Genomic DNA, 17582 nt, shown 5'->3' with positions numbered 1-17582 from the left:
GGGTCTTGGAAGGGTTGATGTGAAGATGGTGAACTGGTCAAGCTGTGTGTGAAGGGTATGTTGGGACAGTTGAAAGGTAGGATAAAGGGCCAGGAAGGTGGTGTGATCAGCAAACTGGAGGAGGTGAAAAGGCAGGGAGGTTTGGGAATATATACAGTATACAGGAGATAGTGGAGAGGGAAAAGGACGGAGCCTTGGGGCTTGCTAGTAGTGGGATAGAAGGTATGGGAGTTGGTATTGAGGATAATGACGTACGAGAGACGATTGGAGTGGAACGATTGGAGAGGAACGAGATGGACGAATTTGATGGGTACAGCATGGGTCTGGAGCTTAAAGAGGAGCCTGGGATGCCAGACACAGTCTTAGGCATTCTGGAGGTCGGCAAAGTGAAGTCCTCAGAGGTGTTCTTTAAGATGAAAATCGGTTGGGGCCAAGTCGAGACTGTATGGAGAATGATCACTCACAGTGAATCCAAGTCGTTTTCTTGTTGCAGATGTCGCAGCGCTGGTGTGTGGTCTGTCATTACCGTGCTGAAGGAGAGGGTACTCTACATGTGGACTAACTCTTCGAATTCTAAACTCGATTATAATACGCTGTTTCTCACGCACCTGTCCGCAGCTCGTGGTCGTGCGGTAGCGTTCTCGCTTCCCGCGCCCGGGTTCCCGGGTTCGATTCCAGGCGGGGTCAGAGATTTTCTCTGCCTCGTGATGACTGAGTGTTGGGTGCTGTCCTTAGGTTAGTTAGGTTTAAGTAGTTCTAAGTTCTAGGGGACTGATGACCATAGATGTTAAGTCCCATAGTGCCCAGAGCCATTTGAACCATTTTTTTTTTCTCACGCTCCGACGTGGTTACGTTACACACCGCCAATGTTACACGCTACAATTTGGAACCCACTAGCGGCAGAGGACTGCAAATATGTAGACGTGAAGCTTAAAGATATAGAATGTTACCATCGTTTTTTTATTTAAAAACTTTTTGATAGTGGTCGTACAGAAATTCGGAAGCATTACCTTTCAGCTCGCGCTCGACGTATCTGACCCACCTTTGTTTTACTAGGGGTATTGTACTGAGCGCTCGTAAAGTTTAAAACGAACTCAAGAGGCGACATTGAAGAAGGAGTCAAAATCGTTCAATAAGACTGAGAAAGTATGATAACGACATTCAAAAGAAAATTGTACAAATTAATAATGAAGTAATGGAAGTAGCTGGTGATTCTTCAGTATTTAAGGAAGCTGAAGACAATTACAAGGTAGAGATAAAAAAGTGAAAGAAGCAGCGTTGGCATGGAACAATTTCGGTACACCATATGGAGTTTACCAATTCTAAGTTTCCAATGGGTCTTAAACGGAAAGTTTAAAACGTGTTTTGCCAGTTATGGTTTATGGTAGCAAGACATGGACTTTTAATACAAAATACGTCAGAAACCAAAGACTGCTCAGCGATGAGTGCATGAATGCATACTGGGAATTGTTAGAAGCGAAACGAAAACAAGCAAATGTACAAAGCTTTCTTTTATGTCAGTTTGGTTTCCAGAAAGGTTTTTCAACAGAAAATGCCATATATGCTTTCACCAGTCAAATTTTGAATGATCTGAATAACCGAACACCACCCATTGGGATTTTTTGCGATCTCTCAAAGGCTTTTGATTGTGTAAATCATGAAAGTCTGCTAGACAAGCTCAAGTATTGTGGCATGAGTGGGACAGTGCACAAATGGTTTAATTCGTACCTAACTGGAAGAGTGCAGAAAGTTGAAATAAGTAGTTCTCGTAACATGCAAAGATCAGCACATTCCTCAAACTGGGGAACTATCAAGAATGGGGTTCCACAAGGGTCAGTCTTGGGTCCTTTGTTGTTCTTATTATATATTAATGACTTGCCATTCTATATTCATGAAGAGGCAAAGTTAGTTCTCTTTGCTGATGATACAAGTATAGTAATCACACCTGACAAACAAGAATTAACTGATGAAATTGTCAATACTGTCTTTCAGAAAATTACTAAGTGGTTCCTTGTAAACAGACTCTCACTGAATTTTGATAAGACACAGTACATACAGCTCCGTACAGTGAATGGTATGATGCCATTAATAAATATAGACCTTAATCAGAAGCATATAGCTAAGGTAGAATATTCCAAATTTTTAGGTATGTCCATTGATGAGAGATTAAATTGGAAGAAACACATTGATGATCTGCTGAAACGTTTGAGTTCAGCTACTTATGCAATAAGGGTCATTGCAAATTTTGGTGATAAACATCTCAGTAAATTAGCTTACTACGCCTATTTTCACTCATTGCTTTCATATGGCATCATATTTTGGGGTAATTCATCAGTGAGGAATAAAGTATTTATTGCACAAAAGCGTGTAATCAGAATAATAGCTGGAGTCCACCCAAGATCATCCTGCAGACATTTATTTAAGGATCTAGAGATATTCACAGTAGCTTCTCAGTATATATACTCTCTTATGAAATTTGTTATTAACAACCAAACCCAATTCAAAAGTAATAGCAGTGTGCATAACTACAATACTAGGAGAAAGGACGATCTTCACTATTCAAGATTAAATCTAACTTTGGCACAGAAAGGGGTGAATTATACTGGCACCAAAGTCTTTGGTCACTTACCAAATAGTATCAAAAGTCTGACAGATAACCAACAAGTATTTAAGAAGAAATTAAAAGAATTTCTGAATGACAACTCCTTCTACTCCATAGAGGAATTTTTAGATATAAATTAAGAAAAAAAGAAAAAACAAAAATATTAAAAAAATAAAAAAAATAAGAATAAAAATAAAGAAAAACAAAAAAACAAAAAAATAAAGTTGTTATATTAACTTAAGTATGTTGTTAAGTTAACCTAATTATGTCATGTATTGGAAAATTCGACTCGTTCCACATCATTACGAAATATCATATTCATGATCCATGGAACTAGTATTAATCTAATCTAATCTAATATTGTGACGAGCCAGTTGCTCGACCACCATTGACCAGACGTTTTCAATTGGTGAAAGATCTGGGGAATGTGCTGGCCAGGGCAGCAGTCGAACATTTTCTGTATCCAGGAAGGTCCGTACAGGACTTGCAACATGCGGTTGTGCATTATCCTGCTGAAATATAGGGTTTCGCAGGGATCGAATGAAGAGTAGAGCCACGGGTCGTAACGCATCCGAAATGTTACGTCCACTGTCCAAAGTGCCGTCAATGCGAATAAGAGGTGACCGAGACGTGTAACCAATGGCACCCCATACTATCACGCCGGGTGATACGGCAGTATGGCGATGACGAATACACGCTTCCAAAGTGCGTTCACCGCGATGTCGCCCAACACGGATGCGACCATCGTGATTCTGTAAACAGAACCTGGATTCATCCGAAAAAATGACGTTTTGCCATTCGTGCACCCAGGTTCGTAGTTCAGTACACCATCGGAGGCGCTCCTGTCTGTGATGCAGCGTCAGGGGTAACCGCAGCCATGTTCTCTGAGCTGACAGTCCGTGCCGCTGCAAACGTCGTCGAACTGTTCGTGCAGATGGTTGTTGTCTTGCAAACGTCGCCATCTGTTGACTCAGGGATCGAGACGTGGCTGCACGATCCGTTACAGCCATGTGGATAAGATGCCTGTCATCTCGACTGCTAGTGATACAAGGCCGTTGGGATCCAGCACGGCGTTCCGTATTACTCTCCTGAACCCACCGATTGGTTCAAATGGCTCTGAGCACTATGGGACTCAACTGCTGAGGTCATTAGTCCCCTAGAACTTAGAACTAGTTAAACCTAACTAACCTAAGGACATCACAAACATCCATGCCCGAGGCAGGATTCGAACCTGCGACCGTAGCGGTCTTGCGGTTCCAGACTGCAGCGCCTTTAACCGCACGGCCACTTCGGCCGGCTGAACCCACCGATTCCATATTCTGCTAACAGTCATTGGATCTCGACCAACGCGAGCAGCAATGTCACGATACGATAAACCGGAATCGCGATAGGCTACAATCCGACCTTTATCAAAGTCGGAAACGTGATGGTACGCATTTCTCCTCCTTACACGAGGCATCACAACAATGTTTCACCAGGCAACGCCGGTCAACTGCTGATTGTGTATGAGAAATCAGTTGGATACTTTCGTCATGTCAGCACGTTGTAGGTGTCGCCACCAGCGCCAACCTTGTGTGAATGCTCTGAAAAGCTAATCATTTGCTTATCACAGCATCTTCTTCCTGTCGGTTAAATGTCGCGTCTGTTGCACGTCTTATTCGTGGTGTAGCAATTTTAATGGCCAGCACTGTACTTCTTATTATGTCTTTCATGCGACGTCCGGCGTCGCCGCAGGGCGTCAGTTTGTTTCCCGCTACACACACAACAGTATTTTTAAGCATAATTTTCATTCGATAGATAGATCGGTCCCAAATCGTCTTACCGATATGAATTACAAGGACAGTAAACTACGAAGAATAACCAGTACACAAGTAGCTACTGGTGTGTCACCTCGGCCCGCGTTGGCTGCTGCTGTGATGCAGCAACGCTCTCGAGTTGCTGTGGAGTACTGGTTATCCTTCCTGTTTTACTGTTCCCATTAATACATGTCGGTTAAACGAATAACAAACCTGTCTGATTTGAAACTGCTCTATCTAACGGGCACGTAAAATTCCATTTAAAGATAAATTTGTTTCTAACAGGATACTAACCGAAGATTTCCGTCGACAGTGGATGTCGCATGAAAGACGCGATAAGCAGTATTTGTTTGGGTTCCAAAAACGAAATAGCAAATATCAGCCAAAACACCAGAGAAAATTCTTCTGGCAGCTCCTAGAAGGGACACACAATTAATTGAAATTGCACTTTCAGTAAACTGCATAAGGAGAATCACTACCCAGAATGACATCTAATTTGAACAGCATGCTACTGACACAGGGGGAAACGTCATGGAAGAAAAAAGTAACGAAAATTTCACCTACAGATGGCGCTGTAAGAGTCAGAATAGGCACACCAAGCTGGTCGGGGTGGCCAAGCGTTTCTAGGCGCTACAGTCTGGAACCGCGCGACTTGTACGGTCGCAGGTTCGAATCCTGCCTCGGGCATGGATGTGTGTGATGTCGTTAGGTTAGTTAGGTTTAAGTAGTTCTAAGTTCTAGGGGACCGATGACCTCAGAATTTAAGTACCATAGTGCTCAGAGCGATTTGAACCAAGGCACAAAAACAGTCACGCGGCACATGGACATTCTCAATTTGCGTTCAAGACACCGAGCGTGGTTGTCTCCATGAAGGATCGCCTGGTGCTGGTAAAATTCCTTTAGAAGAACCGCGACTGTGCTCCAGTAGCCCCGCAGAAGTTCCGGACACTCAGGGGTATGAAAAAAGGCATTGGTTCAATGTCTCCTAGGGGTCTGGACAAAATGATTCTAAAAGACAGGTTCTACTGAAGTGCAGTGTGGCAGAGGAAGGAAAGCAGTTAATCCAGCATCGGTTGAAGATGTGGCCACAGAACTGCAGGAGTGGTCGAGTGGTGGTGCGCAAACATATAGTGCATGGGGACTTGCCTGAACATTGGACGTGCCTGTGAGCACGGAGCATATAGTCCTATGAAACTGTTGATTCCTGTCTACTCGACGAATATGGGGAGTCTAGGAAACCTGCTTTCTCGGATCGCTGTACAACGACTTAAGCAAAAAATGGCGATGAGCACTATGGGACTTAACATCTGTGGTCATCAGTCCCCTAGAACTTAGAACTACTTAAACCTAACTAACCTAAGGACATCACACACATCCATGTCCGAGGCAGGATTCGAACCTGCGACCGTAGCGGTCACGAGGTTCCAGACTGAGCGCCTAGAACCGCACGGCCACACCGGCCGGCAACAACGACTCAAGAAAATCGTATTAATGAGTTTTATTACAGAAAATAAATGACAATATTTATCTTCGAGAAATACATATGTGTCGCAAGCAAAGGGTGACAGAGAAAATAAGAAATCTCTCAGTATAGACAATGCTACATAGTAGAAGCGAAATGACTAATCTTGATGCTATTCTTGAACTCACTGCTATAGAACTGGGCCACGACCAGTCTGCGTGGCACTTACGTTCTCTTCGTATAGAGACCGCTGCCGTCGCATTTTAAGCCTGGAGAGCGGACGGTCAATCTCCAATTGGCTGACGTCATCTTCACAGCCCTCTCTGCTCTCTCGTTTTGGACTACTGCTCGTTCTGTTGCAAACATAGGGATTGTATGTGACCCTTCTTGCCACAAGCGCAATACTGTGCTTGTCCGGATGGGCAATCTTGACGTTTGTGCCGTGAATAGCACCGAGGGCATGACTTAATTCTGTTCGCCTGTTTAGAGAGCTGCTTATGCGGCGTGGAGAACCGTTTACGCGGCGTGCCTCGTGGAAGCTGCCACTGCCTAATGGGCTACTTGCAAACAAGACACGACTAGACCTGACAAATTGGTGGCTGCTCAGATTTATCGGCCGACACGGCATCTGAATCCTGCTGATCTAGCATTTGTGCAACATGCTGAAATGATGGATCGGACGGTTTCAAAATCTGTTCCCTGAGTCTAACATCAGTTACATTGTACACGATTGCATTATGCAACATTACATCTCAATTTAAAGCACCACAAGCACATCTGAATTTGCGTTTCCTCGTCATACCCTGCAAATCTGTTACCCACTGGCGATAATTTTGTTCTGACTCTTTCTTGCAATTAAAGAATTGGTACGTAGCTGCTACCACATTCACCTGTTGGTCATAATGGTTAGTGAGCGAATCAACAACCTGATTGCCGCGCAGGATAAGCCGAGAGGTGCCGGCACGGTAGCTCAGCGTGTTCGGCCAGAGGGTTAGGTGCCCTCTGTAATAAAAAAACACTGAGTCAATGGATTAACGCTGAACTGAAACGGGTGTCTTGCGACGTCCGCACCGAGCAGATACAACGAACGAAAACGAACAAAATGAGACTACAAAAAAAAAAAAAAAAAAAAAAAAGCGGTCTAAGGCGCTGCAGTCATGGACTGTGCGGCTGCTCCCGGCGGAGGTTCGAGTCCTCCCTCGGGCATGGGTGTGTGTGTTTGTCCTTAGGATAATTTAGATTAAGTAGTGTGTAAGCTTAGGGACTGATGACCTTAGCAATTAAGTCCCATAAGATTTCACACCTTTTTTTTTTTTTTTTTGTTGAACAACCTGATCATAGGAAAGTTCACTTGAAGTGGCGTTAGGGAATAACTTCTGGATGAGGCGGAACATTGCACTTCCTACCGTTGACACAAAATAGTGGGCCGGCCGGAGTGGCCGAGCGGTTAACGGCGCTACAGTCTGGAACCGCTGCATGGGGGCTTAATTAAATAAAATGCAAATATTTTTAGTAGCTGTATGTCCGATTACGAGGTCTCGTAAACGGTTGGCCCTGACTACTATTATTACGCAATCTGACTGCATAGAACAACAACAAAGAATGAAATGAAAATTTTCGTTAACACAATTAATTAATTAAGTCCCCAGCAACTATAAAACCTACGAAACCAAAGCACAAGTGTAATTGTTCTGTGTGTGGGAGTGTGACTCAACGTACACATCTGGCACGGTTCTTCTTCAACAAGACAAGAAATTTTAAATACCATTTATACTGAAGTAACTAAAAAATAGAAATACTATAATTGCGTAAGGAAAGCAGAATTACACTGTAATACAAGAACACAAGCCAGATGCTTTGTTGACTGAATCTGTAATGACGCATTATTTAAGTCATTGATATAATAAAAAGAAAAGGAAAAATTTTTTTCTTTTACCTTCATGTATTGACGAAAATCACTCTAATCATTACAATATATCTCCACACCGACTCTCTACTACCACATCTCAACAAGAACTCTCCACCACGACCTCTCGACAAGCACTCTTCACTAGCACATCTCAACAATCACTTTTCACTAGCACATCTCAACATGCACTGACTACTACGAGTTCTCGACAAGCACTGCCAGTGGAGGCGGCTGAATAATACTCTTTGGCGCAATCTCTGGCGCTGTGGCTCAGTGTAGCCACCTTTCATATGCCCCTCCTCCACGGCCCAGAATTTGATGGTATTTTTGCCAGCATTGGTGGTGAAAATACCACCAAATTCGTCCACAAAAATACAGACAAAAATAAAAGATAATATTAATATCTAAATATCACATAATTAGATAAAATTTTGGCTTTGCACTGACCTTTCAATAACCTAATATATAAAATACAGTAAGCAATACAAATTCTTTCATACATGTGACTTTACATAATAGTTTACACAATACACAAAAAATCAGTTTATACAAATGTTCACATAAAATGCTTTCAATGATTAGTTCCAGCAGTAGCACCCAGCAATGGTCAACAGGTGCAGACACCAACAAGTGACATCATTCAGCAGAAGCAGTTCCATTAGTGGCACCCAGCAATGTTGAACAGGTGCAGACACCAACAAGTGACATCATTTCAATAGAAGCAGTTCCATCAGTGGCACCCAGCATTGTTGAACAGGTGCAGACACCAATAAGTGACATTATTTCAGTAGAAGCAATCCATCAGTGGCACCCAGCAATGTTGAGTAGGTGCAGACAGCAAGAAGTAACATCATTTCAGTAGAAACAGTTCTAACAGTGGCACCCAGTAGTGTTGAACAAGTGCAAACACCAACAAGTGACGTTATTCCAGTAGAATCAGTCCATTAGTGGCACCCAGCAATGTTGAGCAGGTGCAGACAGCAACAAGTGACATCATTTCAATAGAAGCAGTTCTTCAGTTGCACCCAGCAATGTTGAACAGGTGCAGACACCAACAAGTGACATTATTTCAGTAGAAGCAGTTCATCAGTGGCACCCGGTAATGTTGAACAGGTGCAGACACCAACAAGTGACATTATGTCAGTAGAAGCAGTTCCATCTGTGCCACCTAGCAATGTTGAGCAGGAGCAGACAGCAACAAGTGACAACTTTTCAGTAGAAGCAGTCCATCAGTGGCATCCAGCAATGTTGAGCAGGTGCAGACACCAACAGGTGACATCATTTCAGTAGAAGCAGTTCCATTAATGGCACCCAGCAATGTTGAACAGGTGCAGACACCAACGAGTGACATTATTTCAGTAGAAGCAGTTCATTAGTGGCACCCAGCAGTGTTGAGTAGGTGCAGACACCAACAAGTGACATTATTTCAGTAGAAGCAGTCCATCAGTTGCACCTAGCAACGATGAGCAGGTCCAGAGAGCAAGAAGTAACATCATTTCAGTAGAAACAGTTCTAACAGTGGCACCCAGTAGTGTTGAACAAGTGCAGACACCAACAATTCAGTAGAAACAGTCCATGAGTGGCACCCAGCAATGTTGAACAGGTGCAGACAGCAACAAGTGACATTATTTCAATAGAAGCAGTTCATCAGTGGCACCCAGTAATGTTGAACAGGTACGCACAGCAACAAGTCACATTTCTCAGTAGAAGCAGTTCCATTAGTGGCACCCAGCAATGTTGAACAGGTGCAGACACCAACAAGTGACATCATTTCAATAGAAGCAGTTCCATCAGTGGCACCCAGCAATGTTGAACAGGTGCAGACACCAACAAGTGACATCATTTCAGTAGAAGCAGTTCCATCAGTGGCACCCAGCAATGTTGAACAGGTGCAGACACCAACAAGTGACATTATTTCAGTAGAAGCAATCCATCAGTGGCACCCAGCAATGTTGAGTAGGTGCAGACAGCAAGAAGTAACATCATTTCAGTAGAAACAGTTCTAACAGTGGCACCCAGTAGTGTTGAACAAGTGCAGACACCAACAAGTGACGTTATTCCAGTAGAATCAGTCCATTAGTGGCACCCAGCAATATTGAGCAGGTGCAGACAGCAACAAGTGACATTATTTCAGTAGAAGCAGTTCATCAGTGGCACCCAGTAATGTTGAACAGGTACACACAGCAACAAGTCACATTTCTTAGCAGAAGCAGTTCCATTAGTGGCACCCAGCAATGTTGAATAGGTGCAGACACCAACAAGTGACATTATTTCAGTAGAAGAAGTCCATCAGTGGCACCCAGCAATGTTGAGCAGGTGCAGACAGCCCATTAGTGGCACCCAGCAATGTTGATAGGTGCAGACACCAACAAGTGACATTATTTCAGTAGAAGCAGTTCCATTCGTGGCACCCAGTAATGTTGAACAGGTACAGACACCAACAAGTGACATTATGTCAGTAGAATCAGTCCATTAGTGGCACCTAGCAATGTTGAACAGGTGCAGACACCAACAAGTGGCATCATTTCAATAGAAGCAGTTCATCAGTGGCACCCAGTAATGTTGAACAGGTGCAAACACCAACAAGTGACATTATGTCAGTAGAAGCAGTTCCATCTGTGGCACCCAGCAATGTTGAACAGGTGCAGACAGCAACAAGTCACATTTCTCAGCAGAAGCAGTTCCATTAGTGACACCCAGCATTGTTGAACAGGTGCAGACACCAACAAGTGACTTCATTTCAGTAGAAGCAGTCCATCAGTTGCACCTAGCAATGATGAGCAGGTCCAGATTGCAGACCATAATATTCACTATCACTGATCACACTGTTCATCAGAGTTTATAAGCAGAAATTAAACATGTCCTAGTGGCACCAATCATGTAGAAAAAGTACAAGTAACAGTCCATAATATTCACTATCCTAATCACACAGTTCATCAGCAGAAATTAATCATTTCTAAGTGGCACCCATTATATTGAAAAAGTGCAGGTAACAGTCCATAATATTCACTATCACTAATCACACAGTTCATCAGCAGAAATTAAACATGTCCTAGTGGCACCAATTATGTAGAAAAAATACAAGTAACAGTCCATAATATTCACTATCCTAATCACACTGTTCATCAGCAGAAATTAATCATTTCTAAGTGGCACCCATTATGTTGAAAAAGTGCAGGTAACAGTTCATAATATTCACTATCACTAATCAGACAGTTCAGGTATGAACAATAGTTTGAATACACATACAAATGCTTTTACACACTAAACATATAAATTCTAATAAACACACAAATGATATCAGATAATTGTCATATTGACTATTACAAATACTCAAATATCAGTAAACCTATAATATTTATGGGTGTCAGTGCAAGCCACAACAAACAAGTAAAATAATATTTAGGAGATAGGTTGGGACTAATTATTTGGGATTAGGAAAGGAAAACACACAAAACACACTCACTCATCTTTCATCCACATCAAGTACTACTGTGTAATTGAATAGTGTTAACTGTGTAAATGCAATTCTGTCAAAATTTGATGTTCATCATGTGTATCAAGTAGTAGTGGCAGCAATGTATAACAGTCAATAATAGTTAAGTCAATGTCATAGTCATCATGTCAAGACCAATGTATGCCAAGCCAGATCAAAATGTACGGTTGCTGAACAACTGTCAGTGAGCCAAGATATGCAATTACTTCCGCTCTCCAAAAAAAAAAAAAAAAAAAAAAAAAAATTTGTACTGCTTATTGACTTAACAAAGTGTGTGTATAGACTATCTTCCTTCTACTTGAGTGTTCTAGTCTGCTATCTTCATCCTCCTTGTTCCATATAGACCAACAAAAGAAAATATGCACCTCACTTACTTTACCTCTTATACACCAAATCTCCAATAATCATCAGCATCACATAATCTCAATACTTCAATAATACCTCTTACGTCGATACATATAAACCTTATCATTAATAGCATTTACCTTACCTCTTGTCCACAAAAATTCCAATAATCATCAACTTCATATAATCTCAATCCCTCAATAATATCTCTTCAATACGTCGATACATATAAACCTTAGCACCAATATCATTTCACTTCCATAACAACTCTTTCCTCTAGTCAGTCTCCTCGAACAAGTACAGATAAAATCCTAGTGCAAACCTCATCATCCCATACAATCCGAAGACACACTGTCAACACACAATCTCTGTGTAATCCGTCTGACCCAAATCTTCTACTCATTATGAATTATAAACAAAAGAAATGCATACATGACCTCTAACAGACTTAGTTCGAATAACTCTCAGTAATTAAGTACGATTACGGAGTGTGAATGATCATAATATTTCACAGCGTGTACACCACTTCAAGAATTATGGCAAACAGAAGCAAACATGTGGAGTATTTCTTGTGTCAAGTGTCACTTCCTATTTCAATTGCTCACGAAAAATGCAGTGTAATAACTGTCAATGGTCTAAACTTAGTTTTGGTATGTCATGTCGTTAGCTTCCTTCCTATTAGCATAAATTTATACAGCTTCCATAAAACCTCCAGCTCATGTGACTTCTATGAAGTTTCTTGTACTAATGTCGTTTATGTCGAATTATAGCAGTTCATTTTCCTATCTTAAAAATATAAGGCACTGAGCGTAAGCAAAACATGCAATAGCGAGTAAATATACCAGTAGAGAACAGAATGTCAACAAGTGGATGCAGCGCAATTCTTACAACGAGGCTCTGCCAAGCGAACAATCTATAATTAATACAATAGTGTGACCTAAACTCTATGTTCATTCACAGTATATCAGCATTTCTATATACCAAATTAAAGAGTAGTTATGACAACAAAACAGAAATGTGTAAATATGCAATCCATAAGCAAGGCAGCAAATATGTTATCTAACATAATAAACAGGTCATTAGCATCATATCAGCATAAGCAAATAAATGTTTATATGTAATCTTAATAAGTAAACATGAAGGCGCAAGCAGATAAATCACAAAGTATAACTTACATACCTAACCACATCAGCACAATTAATCAGGTGACAATTATAATTTAAATAAATAAGCACAGCACGCACATAATACAAAAATATGATATCAGTGAAAAAGCAGTGCAGCCAAGCGATGCATAAAATACACAAGTTACAACCCAGTTCATTAATAATCATTGTCAAAATCAGTTAACGTTTCGCAAGCACGTCGCTTCACAAGTAATTTCATAGAACATGAAATTTAGCACAAAGTATGAATCACGTAATTGCGAGCAGCAAATTACGTCTAAAGTACGTACCTAAGTGGAAATATGTTACCTGAAAAATAAACTCAATTAATAGTTACCTCTTTAGTTTATTGCTTTTTTCTTCGAAATTACATTCTTTCTGAAATTTTCTCTATAGCAAGTCCTCTTAACGTCGGAGACACACAGAACTTACCTGAAGTTCTTAAATATTTTATAGAACCGTATCCTGAAAAATACTGAATGTTAATAACATAATTCATCAAATCACTATAGCTTTATACTGAATTTAATCGGAGAAATTAAACTGTGTATTTGTTTATGGCTGTCAGTGCATTCGCACTGAGTGCTCGATCAGCTGTAGGCGCATGACGTAGGAAGTAATTGTTTGCGATCAACGACTGCCTTGTGCGGCGCGCAGACTTGACTGTTGCTTTGAGTATGTGCCGCCGCCAAAACACAGCACGGTATCCTTGTATTCTCTGTATGTTTACATGTAGCTGTTAGTTTCTCAAAAGTATGTTATTCCACAAAAATCTTAACGTTTGATATGTGATGTATTCCCTTAGAGCGCCGAGATTTAAGAGTTTCTACTTCGACAGTGTTATCATGTATAATTTTGCGAACTCTATTTGGACCGTTATAAAGCAGAAAAAATTTGCGACACAAGCCTTTTCCTTTGTGAGACAAATGGTGAGACTTAATTAATACCTTTTGACCAACTGACAAGATTTTTAAACGACCAGGATGTTTAGCTGATTTCTCTCTTTTAGCAGCCACAGATGCAATATTTTGTAGAGCCATGGTCACAACTTCAGAATGCCGCAGTTTCCGTGAAGGCAGAAAAGGAACGATTTCAGATATGCGATTTGTCGGTGCTTTGTTTTTTAATATCAGTGTAGGCGGTAAAGAAGTTGAGTCATTAGGAAGTTCATTCAGGATGTTTTGAAAAATATGAAGGTACTGATCCCACGTTCTGTGATTCTGATGACAATAAAGACAACACAATTTATTGATTTCCTTCATCCATCTCTCTGAAGCGTTAGATTGAGGGTGAAAAAGTGAAATGAAAATTGGTTTAATTTTACGACGCCGTAGAGTACGAAGCCAAATTTTAGAACGAAACTGTGATCCATTATCTGATATAACCTTATCAACATGACCAACTTCTTTAAGAAAATGGTTAATGAAAGCATTAGATACTGAACGAGCTGTTGCTTTGCGTAACGGTGTAAAACACACATATTTTGATGTCAACTCCACTGCTACGAAAATGTACGCAAAACCATTAGTAGAACGAACCACTGGACCAAACAAATCAACTGCAGCCATCTCCTTTAATTTCGCTGGAATGATAGGAAACAACGGTGCTCTGTGAGAAATTGTTGGCGGCTTAGCCTTTTGACATAATTTGCATTTGGCCAGAACAGATCGAATAAGTTTTTCCATATTACTGAAGTAGCAATTTTCCTGTAATTTATGAAAGCATTTTCTGAGACCAAAGTGTGCATAACTGAAATGCGTATACCAAATCAGCTTATTAACCCACTCATCAGGAATACAAACTAACCAAACAGAGTTGTCGACCGATTTTCGTTTAAAAGAACTTTCCAGATAGATCGCAAAAACGAGGTGTTGCCAAATTGTCCAATCTAACAAAGCGTCTAAGAAAATTACAGACACCAAGGAAACTACGAACATCACGTTTTGTGGTAGGAACAGCATAGTTACGAATAGCGTCTAATTTCTCTGGATCAGGAAGAATACCTTCTGTAGAAATAATGTGACCGAGAAATTTCACCTGAGAACGACCAAATTCAGATTTTTCTAAGTTCACAGTAATGCCAACTCGTGCAAAGATACGTAATAATGAATCCAAAATTTTGTTATGCTCACTCCAAGAACGTTTAGCAATAAGAATATCGGCAACATATGAAGTGATATTGTTACGAAGATAAACAGGTAAAATTTCGTTTAAACTACGAATGAATGCTGCTGAAGGTACAGTAACTCCACGTGGTAATTTCCGAAATCACTTTTGGGTAAATAGTCATATCCGTTTATTGTTTACTTACTCTCTAGATAGATTGATAGTAGAAGAGTTGTTTTGACAGATGCAAAGAATAGTAAAAGAGTAGGCAGCGGTGCAGAAAACTAAAAGGGAAATAGCACCACTACAGCTCGGGACCTATGCACGCTACGGCACATATTCACTTAGAGTAGTGAATCCCCTGAGGACTTTAATAGCTGCACATAATTTCCAGTTTGTGTCTTAGTGGCCAATTCGGTGGAAGTGCGTACATAAATTGATCTAACCATGAACATGGATGTATGTCATTCTTAGAATTGCGGAAGATCTTAAATTTCCGAACAGTCAAAAAGTGTTTATAGTCAAAGTTTTCGCCTCGTGCTGACAAAGACCTACCGCGTCTGTCCCAGTCACAATGACGATTATTATTAAATTCACGCGCCTGGCGCTCTCTTGTTGCATCACGCAAATGAAACAATTTATTTTCTTCAAACCCCTCTGGTAACTGTGATTCTAAATTTATTTTGCTGTCTTTTCCTACGATTTCGCCTTCAATTTGTTTGACTTGCTTTTTTAATGCCTCAAATTCCCTTTTCACGCGTTCATTAAATTTTCCCTAATTTTCAACATGCTTATTTATGTTCTGGTACTCTTCGGTTTCTGCAAATGGTAATGGAGCTGTATCATCCGAATCTCTGTCCCCATGTAAACTAAGATTTGTCAATTTATCTGAAATCTCCTCAACTCTTTCCGATAAGTCACCTATTTTTTCTTTCTGTTTATTTACGTCTTCCGTAAGTGTCGCGACTCGGGTTTCAGTATTGACACATTTGGTAGTTAACTGTTCATATTGTTGTGTTAGATTATTTATTCTGTCATTTGGTACGGATTCCTCGATTCTCTCAAATATTTCTTCCTTATCGTGTGCACGTTGTAAATTTAACTCTGAAAATTTTTGTACTATCACGCGATCTCTTTCTTCCTGTTCTCTATCCTGTTCCCTTTGTCTAATCTCTACTGCAATTAATCTATTATTGTGAGAATTCAAAATCGGTTGTACTTCTTCTCTGATTTCTTTCTGTAACTCATCTTTCATATTTTTGAAACATGTCCCTATTCGTGAGTCTAACCGTGTTTCCAGTGTTCCCATCTCAGTTCTGATTGTTCCTATTTGTGATTCCAACCGTGTTTCCATTGTTCCCATATCAGTTTTTAATTCAGATCCCAAAGTTCCCATCTCGGTTTTAATTGTTCCTATTTGTGATCCCAGCGAGTCTAACCGTCTTTCCATTGTTCCCCTATCTGTTTTTAATTCAGATCGTAAAGTTCCCATCTGTGATCCCAAATGTAATATAGCACCCATCAACTGCTCCATATTAGCCGGTTCGAAATTCTTTTCGCCCCTAACATTTCCCGCAAAACTAACTTCCTTCTGCATAGCCATAAAGCTATCTGTGTTCGATACTATTTCAGAATCTTCTATCGTTAATCTCGTATTCTGTGAATTTTCTGATTGAGAAAAATTTTGAAATGGTTCCGGACTATTTTCCCGACTTATTAAATTGTTTTCCACTTCATTATTCATCATACTGTTCCCCTGTGTTGGCGAGTTCGCCATGTCAACAATTTCGTCATTCTGACTATCCATCATTTTTGCCTTTTTCATCGATCGCGTAATCATTTACAAAACATACAAAACCCGTCACTGTACGAAAATTACACACCATGACTCCTTATCTCCAACAATACCATTTACGTGAAATGTTTCCCTCAAACACGATTAATCGAACAATTGAAATAATTGCCCTAAATTGTCAAACCCATAGACAAGACAATAAAAATTAAATTTTGAAAAATACCATTAGAAGAATGCCAATTACCAAATCTACACATGCAAAATAGACTACAATTACTAAACTACAAATTACTACAACAATACTACTGTCTACTATTTTTACAATCAGAAGAATTCCAAGGGACGATCCGAAGCAGCGGTCGCCACATGCATGGGGGCTTAATTAAATAAAATGCAAATATTTTTAGTAGCTGTATGTCCGATTACGAGGTCTCGTAAACGGTTGGCCCTGACTACTATTATTACGCAATCTGACTGCATAGAACAACAACAAAGAATGAAATGAAAATTTTCGTTAACACAATTAATTAATTAAGTCCCCAGCAACTATAAAACCTACGAAACCAAAGCACAAGTGTAATTGTTCTGTGTGTGGGAGTGTGACTCAACGTACACATCTGGCACGGTTCTTCTTCAACAAGACAAGAAATTTTAAATACCATTTATACTGAAGTAACTAAAAAATAGAAATACTATAATTGCGTAAGGAAAGCAGAATTACACTGTAATACAAGAACACAAGCCAGATGCTTTGTTGACTGAACCTGTAATGACGCATTATTTAAGACATTGATATAATAAAAAGAAAAGGAAAAAATTTTTCCTTTTACCTTCATGTATTGACGAAAATCACTCTAATCATTACAATATATCTCCACACCGACTCTCTACTACCACATCTCAAC

The sequence above is a fragment of the Schistocerca serialis genome, chromosome 9 (genome assembly GCF_023864345.2).
Source record: "Schistocerca serialis cubense isolate TAMUIC-IGC-003099 chromosome 9, iqSchSeri2.2, whole genome shotgun sequence".
Classification (NCBI taxonomy): Eukaryota; Metazoa; Arthropoda; class Insecta; order Orthoptera; family Acrididae; genus Schistocerca; species Schistocerca serialis.
Note: the sequence above shows the minus strand (reverse complement) of the source record.